Source organism: Stenella coeruleoalba, assembly GCF_951394435.1.
Source record: "Stenella coeruleoalba genome assembly, chromosome: 5".
Classification (NCBI taxonomy): domain Eukaryota; kingdom Metazoa; phylum Chordata; class Mammalia; order Artiodactyla; family Delphinidae; genus Stenella; species Stenella coeruleoalba.
In genome coordinates, this window is record NC_137150.1 from 14,380,824 (window position 1) to 14,396,558 (window position 15,735).

General features: G+C 37.3%; 1 protein-coding gene across 1 annotated transcript in view; it reads left to right on the plus strand.

Annotated features, from left to right (window-relative positions):
* GPR149 (G protein-coupled receptor 149) overlaps positions 1–15,735 on the plus strand; it is a gene marked incomplete at its 5' end in the record, with an annotated part of 70,918 nt that overhangs the window by 38,204 nt on the left and 16,979 nt on the right. The window lies entirely within an intron of this gene.

The following is a 15,735-nucleotide window of genomic DNA, read 5'->3' on the forward strand; positions in this document are numbered from 1 at the left end:
ATATTTTTAAACCCTCTGAGTAAGACACCCTCTCAAATTATATAATATTTACTTTAGATGGATAGCTCCGATACTGAGTCATAAGTAGTTTTAGATTTAGGGAAACTTTGAAGCAAAAGAAGAGTAATAAAGTCAACTCACTACAAACAGAAAAGTTTTTAAGCCTCCCATTATAGTAAGTTAAAAGTCACAAAATAAAAGAATATGTATATATATATATATATATACACACACATATATATACATTTGAACATATATATTTATAATTAAGAATACTGTTTCATTAGATATATCATAAAAATATAAATTCCTTAATAACAGAAACCAATAACATGTGAGCTCCACTATTTCTTGACAATTAATTAGGTGTTTGGCTTTATTTCTTAGCTATTATCATTTTTATAAGTTACCTGACTTATAAAAATGACAATAGCTACATTGGTCTCTCACTAAACAAAGATTGCCGTATAAGAAATGAAGTTGATCTGAATAAAAAATTTAAATGTAATTTATAAGTTTAAGCTCATCTAGGCAACATTTTAAAAATACCTGCTTGGAATGAAATGTTCCAGTGAGAATCTTACAGATTTCCAACCACCTAAGTACTCTAGATTTGGATTCAAAACCGGACACACATTAGCATGTTTATAATTCTTAATAGTTGCTGCCCCTATATGAGTCTAAGGAATCAGGAAAAGTATTAATAGTCAAGAAACATACAACTTTCAAATATTAAATAAATATTTTGAAGCCCCTGTCTGTGTTTTCATATCAATAAATTACTCTTACATGATTTCCTGCTTTCCCATATGTGATTGTTTTCTTTTTCTTTTTCTTTTTTTTTTTTTTTTTTTGCTGTATACATCAAGGTTTGGAAAACATTATCTTTACCTGACAGAGTGTATGATTTTTTAGGTATCCATGGTTTTAGTCTTGCTCTAGAAATTACTAAACAACCTGATTTTAAATATATTTCCCCAAATCTACTTCCTAAGCTTTTTGTCTACCTCCCAAGAATAAGTCAGTTCTTTAAGAGTATTATTTATTTGCTTTTGTAGGTCAGTATCTTCAAGTCTGATTTAGTTTCCTAGCAGGTTAATATCCCAGAACTCACTTTTCCTCTAAAATATTTCAACTTTTAAAATGTCTTCCCCATTATAGCTTTTCACATATATGAATTATAGACTTACTCGTCTAAAAAATATATTTCAGATGTGCAATCTGTAAGAAAGTACTTACTCTTTTTACAAAGCCAAAAGGGAGGAATCAGCTTGAATGATAACTAGGAGACAGAAACTACTTATTGGAGAGCTGGAATGCTAGTTAGAAGACAATTATCATAAGGCCTCTGGCAGCTGATTGGTTAATGCTAATCAATGAACATCTGCATATCTATATAGTTGGAATGTTTAAAACATTCAGGTTTGGGTAGAAGCCTCATAGTATCTAAAACTTTATTCCGATTGTATTCTAGAGTAAGTCATACTTGCTTATTTAGTTGTTAATCTAAATTGGACTTTTCATCTCAGTTTTCTGGGACAGGTCTTCTATGCTCTGAAGATGCACTGTCTAGTAATGTAGCCACTAGCCAAATGTAGCTAAACTTCAGCTTAAATTAATTAAAATTAGATAAAATTTAAAAATAATTTTCTCAGTATCACTAGTCACATTCCAAGTGCTCAAATACTGCACGTGTCTAGTGGCTACTTCATTGGAGAGTGAAGTCAACATTTCTGTCATGGCAAAAAGTTCTATTGGATGGAACTGTTCTATAGCTTCTGTGTATTAAAGCTTATTTAAATGGCTGAAGTGCATTTTTTCCTCATCTGTTACTGCCAAAATCAGTTTATTATAAAGAAGAAATCAGAGAGTTTCAGACCTCAAATTTCATCCTACCCATTTTCAATCCAACATTCGTGCCAACCCAAACTCGGGAGGCTTCAGTCTGCACTAAAACGCCTACAGAACATTTGATTTCATATATACTAATCCCAGAAGACCCATGTTTCCCTTGCTCATGTCTGATCTGGAAGACTCATAAGGTCATTTCGGAAGATGATTTGGACCCATTTCCCAGGTGACTTCAGTAAGTTTTGATGGACTGTGTCCCCAGCATAAGTGATTGTTCTTTCCTCTGTGCCTTTTTAAATGCACCTACCCTGTCTTTCATAATGCTTTTTTGTAATTATGTGTCTGCCATCTCCACTAGATTGTGATTGAATCTTTGTGTCTCCCGGAGTCTTATATGGTGCCTGGTGTGAGCTTAATACTCCATAATGATTTTCCTACAAGTGGTTACCTTTTTCTTGAAACCCTGAGGTAATCTTTTTGTTCTTCCTCTTCTCCTGTGTTAATTCCCACTCACACTCACCAGGAAGTGCCCTCGTACAAACAAAGTGGTTTCTTCACTTTATTTGAATACATATTTCTATTTGTGAAGTGTTTAGCTTAACGGTGGTCCTGGTTTTCCTGACAGTGGCCAATTCATGAGGTAAAATTCTGCTCTCCCTCTGTCTGTGCCATGAATGATATGGTCCTGTGATAGTATAGTCAACCTGCAGGTCACGTGGATTGGAGTCAAGTTAGGGCAATAGAGTAAGTAACAAATCATGGCCTGCCTGCCCTGTTTCTGCCTGTCAACTCCACAGGCCTTGCTATGGTTATGTTTTCTGAATGCTGCTTCCAAGGTACCAGAAGGTCATTCCTTTGTCAGTCCTCAGGTAACAGCATATACTTAGAAGCCCAAGTACTTATAGACTCAGAAAACTCAGAAATAAAAGCTTAGAGTACATTGGGAAAATGGGGAGAAAAAAGAGAGACAGGGACAAAAACAGAGAGAAGTTGTTTGAAATTGTCCTGATAAAACACAGGAGAAACAAAAGGAAAATTGGATTCCAAACTGGTACTTTTCCCACAAATTACAGTTCATAAGAGTCCATAGATTTTGGAATGTTGCTATTTTCCACAACTCATTTTATAGAAGAGGAAAACTAAATATAAATGTACCTAAAATGTAAGGTAACATAGATCATTGGGATTTTCTAAATAAGTTATTAACTGAAACATAAGTTTTCAAAACAACCTAAAAAACCAGTTGCAGGGCTTCCCTGGTGGCGCAGTGGTTGAGAGTCCGCCTGCTGATGCAGGGGACACGGGTTCGTGCCCCGGTCCGGGAAGATCCCACATGCCGCGGAGCGGCTGGACCTGTGAGCCATGGCCGCTGGGCCTGCGTGTCCGGAGCCTGTGCTCCGCAACGGGAGAGGCCACAACAGTGAGAGACCCGCGTACAGCAAAAAAAAAAAAAAAAAAACAGTTGTATTTTTAAAAGTACATGTTATTAGAAACTGTGTATGGTTCACACATCAGTATGCTTTCCTCTAACTCAAAATAGGCAAAATAATATTATTTCTTTATTTTAAAAGCCTCTGCCTCTTGAGGCAAGTTATAAAAAATCATTGGTCCTCCACAAAACTAATGCTCAGGCTTATTTTTTTTCACTCTTTGTCTTATTTTTTGCTTCATTTTTTCTAGGAGTTCACAGGATGTGTACTATTTAATAATAGAAAGCACAGGTATAGTGAAAATGTTTCCAGGTTGTTTTTTGTTCTCGGGGTAAATTTTTCAGCACTCTGGAGAGTGCCGGAAGCTTGCTTGATGTGACAATAATAATGTACTCTAATAAGAAACTCCGGTTCTCTAGATGTCGTCTTATGTATTTTCCACCATTCCCATGTTGGAGAAGGTATAGCTTTTTGAAGTTTAATAAGACATCCAGAGATAGTAGATGATTGAACTAGGGAAATAATTTAGGCTCACTGACTCCTACTCTACCAAAATTAAAGAAGACATGAGATCTGATGTATGCTTGGGTCCACTCAGGTTTGAGTTTATGTCAGGTCACTGCATCTTGACCTTGTGGGGAGAAATCGGTACTTCCGACTGGGTCTAGATTATTCACTCAAAAAATATTCATTGAGCCCAGGGCTTAGGTATTAATATTCAAAGGCAATAAGATAGAGCCCTTGCTCTCAAGTAACTCAGGGATAAGGAAGGGAGGAGGGCACAGATAATGACAATATTTCAAGATAATTGATTACTGTGGTTTGGGCAAAAATGCTACAGGCACACTTAATTCTGCTGAAGGGAGAACTAAAATAATCCCAGCTTTCATTGTGAGCTTTGAAAGGGATAATAGTTCATCCTGCAGAAAGAGAGGGAGGAAGAGAGCACATTTCAACCCAAAGAGGCATGAAAAGTCCAAGAACTTTGCACTTTTTTTTTGGTACAAAATTTCTATTCAAAAATTGCAGTGATAGGTATTGTTTATATATATTCAGTTATGCATTTTAAAATTTAACATCTAGTGAGCGTAATCCTGAGAGTCTCTTGGATGTTTCTTTTAAAGGGAAAAAGAGAAGAAAAATACACTTCAACCCTTCTTCCAAAAGAGAAAAGCTGAATTTCTCCTGGATGAATAGAAAGAAAATACACAGATTATTATAATATTTTTAAAATATTGACTCTCCTATTTAGACATTCCTAACTTTATTATAAATGTCTTTGCAAGAAAAATATAAATTAATGTTTTTTAGATGACCAAATCTTAGTGTCAGCTCTACAAGGATTAAATCTGAAGTGCTTATGTTTCTTTTTTGTCCCTAATCTTGTGTTTTCTTCAGCAACGTCTTTCACAGGGATATTTTGCCCATTCAGAATGCACAGTCTCTCTAAGGCAAGTCCCTGGGTGGAATCAAAGAGTGAGAGGTGGTCTCTTCTGAAGATATGATGAATGTTGCCTTAAGGAACTGGTTTCACTACAAAGGGCTTCCTGTTCAGTTAGGGAGATGGATACAGGCTCCACTGTGGAAATCTGATCTCTTTTAAAACATCGGTACAAACAGCCCTTTCCTGTGATCACAGAGTCACCCCATGAGACAGCATCATCTTCCTCCCTCAAAAGAGTATTCTCTTGAGGTCAAGTCTGAGTCTTTTTGGGGGTACTTGTCATGCTGATCCTATACTGGTGCAAACAAAAGCAGAGGGGGCACTCTTGGGTCTTAAGAAGCGACGTCTAGTTCTTTGCAGTTGTGTAAGTTGTGACTGTGGTCTCAGGAGCTCGAAGCTGGCACTTTCTAGTTCTGATTTATGACCAATCTTCAACCTCTATTTGACCCTCAATTCCCTCAACTGTGAAGGGAGATAAAAAGATTCACTTCACAGCATATTGAGGTGAAACAAGCTAAAAGTATGAAGCATCTTTCAAATACTAGGAGTTTAATGTTGATTAAATATGTATTAATTCATGTATTCATTTAACTAATATTTGTTATGAGCCATTAGTCATTCCCCTTATCTATAGCAAAGAGTCAGAAAGTTACAGAAATTTGTGAAAATTACCACATTGGAGATCTTTGGATTTATGCCTGTCCCTCAACCAGTTCTTAAGGGTATATAGTCCATGTGTAGACTTGATGGTAAACAAACAAACCAAAAAGGAGCCCCCCTAAAATCACATAGCTGGTGAGCACCTGGTCAAGATTATACTCAGAATGTCAGGCTCCAGGGTTCTCTTTTACCTCTCTTCTTGTCCTACTCACTCCCCCGCCAGTAGCTATGAAAAGACTAGGCAGTCACTCACAAGGGGTGAGTGTCATGCCTATGGTAAGGGTGTCATGCCTATGTTAAGAGTTCCTCTTGTGAGTTTTAAGCTTCTTAGTACTCACCACCAGTACAAAAAATATATATGAATTCCTACTCTGGATTTTCCATCTCCAAAGGACCCCCAGGGATTGGGGATGAAAACCAGGTCAGATAACCTCCAAACTCATCATCCTTCCCTACCCTATAGCAGGCATACTTCAAGTTTCTTTTCAGCAAATAACTTCTCTACCTAACAATATCTAAACACCAAGATCTCAGACATAGACTGACTCATATTCAACCCATAAGCTTAGATATGCACTACATACTCGTATCATTTAAGAAATAGTATTTCTCGAAACACAGGCATACACACAACCATACTCACAAAACAAATAATATGCATTCAAGGCTGTAGCTTACTTACATGTCCATTTAGGGGAAGTCCATAAGAGAAGCTGGTAGGAGAGAAGAGGTGAAGAAGAATCAGCAGTGTCTCATACATCATCCTCTTCTGCCTAGGAGAAGTGCTAATAACTATTCTATAGTTATTCTGTAGCCAGAAAGAATAGCCATACTGATGATGGAATTCCAACCATGAACCCCAAGTTAGCTCTACCCTGACACACAGTAGTTATACATAAAGGCACACAAGCCCAGGATCTTGGTTGGCTTTCTTGTTGCTGGACAGAATTTGGGCTCTATCTCTGGCTCAGGGACTGATTTTGTGACACTGGGCAGGCTCTTTGCCATTTTTTCTCACCTGAAAAATGAGACATTTGAGAAAAATGAAAAGATTGGAACTAGGTAACCTCAGGTCTTTTCCAGCCCTAGAATGCTATGGTCTATAATTCTTTCATACATTGCGCTGTACCCACATTTCACTTCAAAAAGCTTCCAGTGTAGTAGGGTTTTCTCTATCCCAGTTATATAAGCCCAAATTTTAGGCTTCCATGGCAACCGTGTCATCGCCTCAGTTGGCATTTCTTATTGAAGATGTTTGTATCTATTACTGAGCTGTAGATGAGGCAAACAGACTTTGGTTTTGAATAAATCTTTTTAGGTTTGAGCTGTTCCTAGTTACTTTATATAAATAAAGAGTCTGGAAATGTTTCTACATGAGAAAATGGCTAGACCTTTACTAGTAATAGCTATTTATAACTTTGCTTCTTTGAAGTTTAGTTTACTAGAAATAAAATCTCACCTGAGATTTCAGGAAGATGCCTCGAGCCTTTTTTTTTTTTTTTTATCGGTACGCGGGCCTCTCACTGTTGTGGCCTCTCCCGCTGCGGAGCACAGGCTCCGGACGCGCAGGCTCAGCGGCCATGGCCTCACGGGCCTAGCCGCTCCGCGGCATGTGGGACCTTCCCGGACCGGGGCTCGAACCCGCGTCCCCTGCATCAGCAGGCGGACTCTCAACCACTGCGCCACCAGGGAAGCCCGCCTCGAGCTTTTAAATTGTCACAATTTTCTAAATCTCCTCTGAACTTTCAAGTGCAGAGGGCTTGGTTTCAATTCAGTATCTGTATGTAACTTTCTTCCTCAAAGGTCAAGGTACAACCGTAACACCTCTCTGTTTCAAGCATATGCCTGTGAAATATGAGATTCTGATTCCTAGGGAATTTGCCATAGAAAGCATAAATTAGAATTTGTCATGAGAAAGGCCATAAATGATTTGACGTGAGTTTTCAAGAGTCCAGATATAACTATATCAAGTCAACGAGCATTTTTTAACCTATTTTGGGCGTGCCCAGTACTGTGCTCCATATTCATTGCCAGGGACTGAAACAAAACAAGAATTGAAAATACTGCTTCCTTTCAAGCAGAGAAATCTGTAGAGAAGTAGGTGCCTGCAGCCTCAGGCAAACCCTACTTGAATTGTCTCCTACCTTGGGACCGCCCATGACTTAAAGGAAGCAGAGATGACTGTGTGGCCTGAGATGGTTTAAATGTGGCCTGCTCAGTAAAGCTTCTCAGCCCCAAGGCTGTTTTCTGAGTTTCCTCTTGCCCCAGTTCTCCCACAGCTGGGTCAAATAATTTCATCTTCTGCAGGTCCAGCCTATTTATTTTCAGAGCAATCTGAGGCTATAAATAAGTAGCCTCTGGTCCAATGCCTCCATACATCCAGGCTTATTATAGCAGCCCTTTTCCAGATATGGGGCATGGGCACTGTGTCCTGGGCTACCCTCACGACGATCTATACTAGAGCAATTTTCTACTCTTTCCAGACCTTGACACCCCCATCTCAGCCCTAATCCTCCCCCAATCCAGCCCACAGAGCAATTCACCAAAAGTCAATTTCCTGAAAGAGCAATTTTCTGAATGACTGATTCACTGAATTTAATAAATGTATCAACATACTCACAATTTGTTTTAGAGAACATTCTTTTTGAAAATGTTAAATGAATTTGTATATATTCTTATTGAGAATATATTTGAAAATATATTTGGCTTGAATATGATCAAGAATATATTCTTGAATATATTAAATATGAATATTCACCTTATAAAATTATTCTTCATGATCACAGAAATATATTCTTGAATATATTAAATATGAATATTCACCTTATAAAATTATTCTTCATGATCATAAGAAAAGTTAATGATCCTATGACCCTCAGCATTTAATAAATTGAATATTATTTAAAGTATAGCTAGAGTAGAACACATTAATTATTCAAGAAAACTGTTTCTCCGTCTGAGCTTTTGATAAGTGGTAAATTTGATTAAATGGTCATTTCACAAATTGACCTTTTAGTAAGTTGGCTTTCTGCAAAATGACTTTTGGTAAAGGGATCTAGATTCACCAGGGTGCTGCATCCATGCTTCCGTGGACAGTCTCCTGTACCTTCCTGGATTTCTGAGTATTTCCTTCACCACCCACCCCTGGCTGAACTCTGCTACATCTGGCACCAGGTGTTGATGGGAAAATGAATGTCACTTCCTGAATAGATGGGATGTACCCATATGTCTGAAATGTTTTTGCTGGCTATTTTGTCTCACCAGTGGGCTCAACTCCTTCTCTCCTCACTCCCTCCTGCTCAGGCTTACTGTCAATTTTCAAGATATAACAGATCCAAAGGCCTGTCCTCTTTTCTTTCAAACAAGCAGTTTTTAAACGTTTCCTATTCTCTCATAGTAATACCAGAGTTATAAGAAACCTTGAAGCCCACAGGGAAATATTAGCTCCCTATGTTGAAAAAAAACTTTGACTTTTAGCAGAATAACTTCTGTTGGAAGATGTCTTATTGTTTGGAGATGATAGAAGTAGTTGGGCAGCAAAACAGGTAATTTTAGCATCAGTTGGACTCATTTAGGTTGAGAATATTACCCCTTACTCTCTTCTAAAGACAAATGCATATTTCTAAGAAACTTGTGCTAGAAAGTGATCACATCTTTTAAAGATTAGTGCATATCACCAATTCAATTTTGAGTGCTATGACTTAACAACATATGACTTCCATGCTCTTGCATAAGAGGACTTCAAATCATTACCTTTATTTCTCCAATTAGATCTTAGCTGTTAGTTCCACATAAAATATCTTAAAGTCTGTTTTAATCTTGAAGCTTCTCCCACCACCACCAAAATAATGACTTTATATTAAAAATATTAAAGCAACTAGACATTTCTGGTATGGTAGGGAACACTTAAAAACAATCATTGTACGGAAAACGAAACCCTAACTATTTGGAGACCAACAGAACTGAATTAATTTAAAAATACAACAATTTAAACAGTAAAACCTTATTTTATTGGCACTCTTGAAAAATGCTACCTGAAAAATCTTGATTTCTGAAATCAAAATGGTGTAGTGATTGTTGATCTGCAGCATTTATAACATACAGTTATCTGACAAGCAAGTATACGATGAGGAACAAGAACAAATCTTCAGATTACTTTCTGTCAGTGGCAACATGAATGGAAGAGACAAGCTCGCATGAATAGCAAACATCTTTGAGGTCTAGTGAATGCAGCTTGATAGTCTGCAGTGACCGGCTCCCAAGGGCATCCATGTTGTTTTCAATATATTTTAACCAGGAAAAAAATCTCACTTGCATCTGTCACGATGTCGCACTTAGCTGCCTTCTTGAGGTTTTGTTTAGAACAGTGATTCTTAAACCTGAGTGCACATTAGAATTACCTAGTCCCTACCCAGACTAATTAAATAAACATTTCTGAGTGTGGATTCCTGGTATTTGTATCTTTTTAAATTTTCCTGAAGAAATGCTGATGACTCTCTAGACTTGGGAACCACTGGTTTAGGGCATAATATCTGCTAGATACAAAAAGTAAAATAGCTGTAGGAACTTTCCTCCTGCTTTTTCTGCCCCTGGGCCTTGGCTATTAGCTTTCATGTTCCTACTTTTAAAATCCTGTATCTGACATTGGCTTAGCTCAGTATATGGTGGGTTTGGGTTTGCTTGGCATTTATTTGGACACACGGCCTAATGGCAGGTAGTTGAGCTAACAGGCTTTTCTTTTTTAACTCTGTATGTATAATCTAACCCTTAAGTGCTTTTACAGAATTGGATATTGGCAGTTTGGATTTAATTTACTTAGGTACAACAATTTTGACCTTGAAATAATTAGTGTTAATTATTAGTTTAAATATTAAATTTGAAACATAGTCATTTCTAAAAAAAGGATGGGAAAGAGAGAAATTAATCTGGGGAGGTTTAAAGGGCTATTTGCAGAATAAAAGAGCTTATTTGAAGAAGCACCTGAAGAAAGAATGACCTCTATTTTTCTCAGCCATAATAAGACCCAATGATTCTCATCAGTGTAAATGTTTATCATTAATGAGCAATTGTCTCTACAATTTTAGTTAAATTAGGTACAAAAAGAATCACAAAATACTTTTAGAAGATTCAGAAAATGGATTTGTCATGATTCCTTGGACACACCTGTTAATAATGAAGTCAGGCATCTAGATAATAAAATCACTATCTTTATGAGTTATCTTTTGAGTTATTCATGCTTTAATATTTCCATCCTGTAAGAGCAGTACTATGCTCATGTGTGATCCCATAACAGTAAACTGAGCATAGCACTGTATGTAGATGGAACTCTGGGATGAGAGGTGGAGAGCACAATAGTTAAGTCAAAGAATGTGTCATAATAATATGAATTTTTCATGTAAAAAGTAGTTTAAATGGGGCCTTAGATGGAATAATATCATTTTATATCTATAAATCATGTAAATAAATAATTTAATGTAATCACATATATGTAGGATTAAATAGTGTAGAAGCAATTCTCTTGCAAAAAGCACAACTTTCCTGCTTACTTAATTTTATTTTGTTTTGTTCCCTATTTGTGTTAAATGACTGTGGCAACAGCAGGGGCTTGGGGAAATGGGCATCAGTTCAAATGGTAGAAAAATCTTTCCACCAAACAATAATTTTGCAATAATTATTTGGGTTTCTCTCATACAAGATAATGCATGCAGTTAACTCCCTGGAAGCAGACTTTCAGAATAAAAGTTCAGTTTCATAAGGAACTGCACGTCATTGATACTTACAAGTTTAACCGATAGGAAAGCACACTCTTTAACAGAGGTGTTAATGAACAAGGACTAGCTAATGTAAAAACTGTGTGCCAAATAAAAACATTTATATTCATTTACCATACAATCCTAAACCTTTGATTTTCTAGAATATATAAGAAGGTTGGGGATATTTTGTTTTTTGTTTGAGTGTTGCGACCAAAAAGATGAACAGAAAACACACACACATGCCCCAGCACTTACATCTTCTTCTTTTTTTTTTTTTTCTTTTTGCGGTACGCGGGCCTCTCACTGTTTTGGCCTCTCCCGTTGCAGAGCACAGGCTCCGGACGTGCAGGCTCAGAGGCCATGGCTCACGGGCCCAGCTGCTCCGCGGCATGTGGGATCTTCCCCAACCGGGGCACGAACCCATGTCCCCTGCATCGGCAGGTGGACTCTCAACCACTGCACCACCAGGGAAGCCCACATCTTCTATTTTTTAAATGTAAAGGATGCTATGATAGCAGCACAAAAGGAAGAACAACAGAGTTGTAGGTCATAGACTACCTGATTTCAAAACTTCCTATAAAGGCACAGTAATCAATACAGTGTGGTACCAGCATAAGGATAAGAACATAGACAAATGAAACAGAATTGAGAGTCCAGAAAACAAAATCCTTACATTAATGGACGATTGATTTTTGACAAAGAAACCAAACAATTCAATGGGTAAAAGATAGACTTTTTTTTTTTAAAAAGATAGACTTTTTAACAAATCGTGCTGACAATTGGATATCAATATGTTAAAAAAAGAAGAAGAACTTAAACCCTTACTTTACACCATATACAAAAGTTAACTCAAAATAGGTCAAAGATATAAATGCAAGAACTTTACTTGTGAAGGAAAACACGAGGAAAAAAATCCTTATAACCTTGGATTAGGCAAAGAATTCTTAGATATGACATCAAAGGCATAATCCATTAAAGAACAAACTGGTAAAGTTGAACATGAAAATAAATAAATAGCTTTAATTTATAAAAGAAAGTAAAAAATAACTGTGTGCTCCAAAAGACATGATTGAGAAAATTAACAAAACAGCCACAGACTGGGAGAAAATACTTGCAAATTATACTTCAGATAAAGAAATGTTTATCTATGATATATAAAGAACTCTTACAAGCAATTATAAGAAGAAAAACAACTCGGTTTTTAAAATGAGCATATTTGAAAAGATACCTAACCAAAGAAGATACAGAATGATTAATAAGCAAAGATCCTTAATATCATAGAGAAATGCAAATTAAAGGCACAATCAGATACCACTACACACTCACTAAAATGGCTGCAGTTTTAAAAATACAGTAATAAATGTTGGCAAGGATGTAAAGAAACTGGAGCATTCCACATTGCTGGTAAGAATGTAAAATTGTATACCCACTTTGGAAAAAAGAAAAGTCTGGTGGTTCCAAAAAAAGGTAAACTTAAACTCATACAATCCAGCACTCCTAGGATTATACACAAGAGAAATGAAAACATATGCCCAAAGACATGTACTTGAATGTTTATAGCAGCACTATTTATAATAGCCCCAAACTGCAAGCAATCCAGATGTCCATCAAGTAGAGAGTGGATAAAAGGTGTGGTGTACCCCTACAAAACAGGGATTTTATTCAGCAATGAAAAGGAATCAACTACCAATACATACCACCACATGAAACCAATTCAAAAACACTATGTGAGAGAAGCCGGACCTGAAAGACTATATATTGTATGATTCCATTTATATGGAATGCCCATGAGATTTAAATCTATGTATACAGAAAGCAGATTGGTGGTTGCCAGGGACTGAAAGCCAGAATAGGGAATACCTGCAAATGGACATGAGGAAAGAGTTTTGGGGTGGAGTGATGGAAATGTTCTAAAACTAAACTGTGGTGATGGTTGCACAACTCAATTTACTAGAAATCGTTGCATGGTACATTTACAATGGGTGAGTTTAGCGGTATGTAAATTATACCTTCATAAAGAATGTTTGAAAAAAAGTAATAATTGCAGAGCAAGATGATGTTCTAGCCCAGAGCACACTGCTCATATTGGCTTACACAGATATGCTTTACAGATTTAAAACCAAAACATCCTTTGCCTAAAATCCTTTGCCTAAAATCTTTTTCTTTTAAGACCTTATTCTTGCTCAAGGGCCATACTATTGAATATTCATTAATATTCATTAAGTACAACATATTCTCTTCCCACTCACTTTAAAATTATGTTCCAGGGCTTCCCTGGTGGCGCAGTGGTTGAGAGTCCGCCTGCCGATGCAGGGGACACAGGTTCGTGCCCCGGTCCGGGAAGATCCCACATGCCGCGGAGCGGCTGGGCCCGTGAGCCATGGCCGCTGAGCCTGTGCGTCCGGAGCCTGTGCGTCCGGAGCCTTTGCTCCGCAGCGGGAGAGGCCACAACAGTGAGAGGCCCACGTATCGCAAAAAAAAAAAATGATGTTCCACTGACAATTTACATCTTTTTAATTTCTAAATTCCTGCCACAATTTACCACCCCCATTTACCCTGTGTATTTTATTATTATCTTCTGTTTTAAAATTCAGGAGTACTGGTGCTTAGGGCTTACAATTATAAACACTTCTTGAAACATACCCTCTTCTACAATACTTTACACATCTGTTTTATTTACTTCTCACCTTACTTCATTTAATTCTCAAAATAGCCCTATGAAATAGCATTATTGTAATCCCTGTAATATGTTAAAGGAGACGGAGGCACAGGGAAGTCGCTTAATGTTACCCATATCTAAAGTGGTAGGGCCGAGATATGACTCCCAAGCCCAACCTCTTAACCACTGAGCTGAAAAGTCTCTCTAGAGCATTGACAGAGAGGGAATGTTTTGCAGTTATCTTCCGTTTCTATTACAATGGCCTTGTTGCCTTGCATATTTTTACATAAAGCTCTCTAAAACAGGAATGCTCGAAGTGTATACTGCTGTTTTCCTCCTGGTTCCTTAAGACAAACCATGAAATGTGTGGGCACATTATATGAATTTGTTATGCACTCCTCCAAAATAGCATGTGTTTCATATTAGTAATTGGGGAAAAGGATAAAGATACATACAATGTGAATACACACACATTGGTTATTTGACTTCCTGGTAGAACTTTGAATTTAACCCCAATAACTAATCTCTTTATACACATTACTTCATCCTGACATGTATAACGTATATAAGGAGGAATAACTTGAACAGGAAGAATTGGTTTGTGAAAGAACAAAGCTACTATAGATGCATTTTTAGAAACTTTAGTTGTAGCGGAGGAAATGAGTCTTTTTAAGAAAATCAAAAGCCTGACTCTAAGACTTCTTTGTAAACGAGATGGGCATTGTGAAAAATGCCTCTTCCAGCAACTAAAGTTTGAGTAATTAAGGAGCAAATGATAAAAATAAGGAAATTGTTATATACTTTTCATAATCAGGGATATGAACATACACCCAACTTCAGTATAACTCCTTTTATGACATTTTAGACGCCACTATGGATTATGAGGTATGAGAAAATATAATTTGATTCATAACTTTCAGTATTAGGATCTATTCAGCATGTTAAAAATTAACATTCTGGCACATCTAGTCCTCTGGTGAAAATAGTGTTCTAGTTTCAAGTTGACAAAATAGCCTAAAGGTATTTTGGACAGGAAGTTATACAGATTTAATACCAACAAAGATGCCCTGTGGTAAGCTTTGATGATGGTATTGAAGAGAGTTCACTGGGGAGAAAAAAAGTTTTAAAAAGATGCAAGTCATTTGAAAAAATAAAATATTTACGCAATGTAATATTTTGGCATGGAACTATTGAGGACAAAATGTTCTCAAACTGTTTTAAGGTAATGTTTCCTACTTAACACAAATAAAATTGCATATTAGTGTACCTCTACCAGGAAAAGAAAAGGAAAAAAGCAATATTAAAAAGTGGCTCTTGGGTGAATATTTGGATTAAAATTTCATATTGAATATTTCTTAAGGAGCATAGGATATTAGAATTTTTAGAAACAAACCTCTGTCAAAAGCTGCTATAGAGCTAGTCCTAAATAGTTCTCTTTGTTCAAACTGTACCACATCATGTAAGACTTGAGAGGCTAACCAGAGAGAACAAGTCTATTAAGCAACTCTGCAATAGCATTCTGTTAGAAAGGACGGTGGGTTGTTGGAAATGCTGGTAAGTTTGCTTAGCCCATTTCAAGAGTTTCTCTAAGGACCAAAGTCTGCATCTCCAATGATGCTATCAAAAAAGCAAGAGATGGGGGCTTCCCTGGTGGCGCAGTGGTTGAGAGTCCGCCTGCCGATGCAGGGGACGCGGGTTCGAGCCCCGGTCCGGGAAGATCCCACATGCCGTGGAGCGGCTGGGCCCGTGAGACATGGCCGCTGAACCTGCACGTCCGGAGCCTGTGCTCCACAACGGGAGAGGCCACAACAGTGAGAGGCCCGCGTACCGCAAAAAAAAAAAGCAAGAGATGGGCCAACAGTCAACTGCTTTCCAATCTTTCCTTGCTTTCTAAGATTTGCCAAGAATGGTTTCTTCTACTAAAACATGACCCCTGAG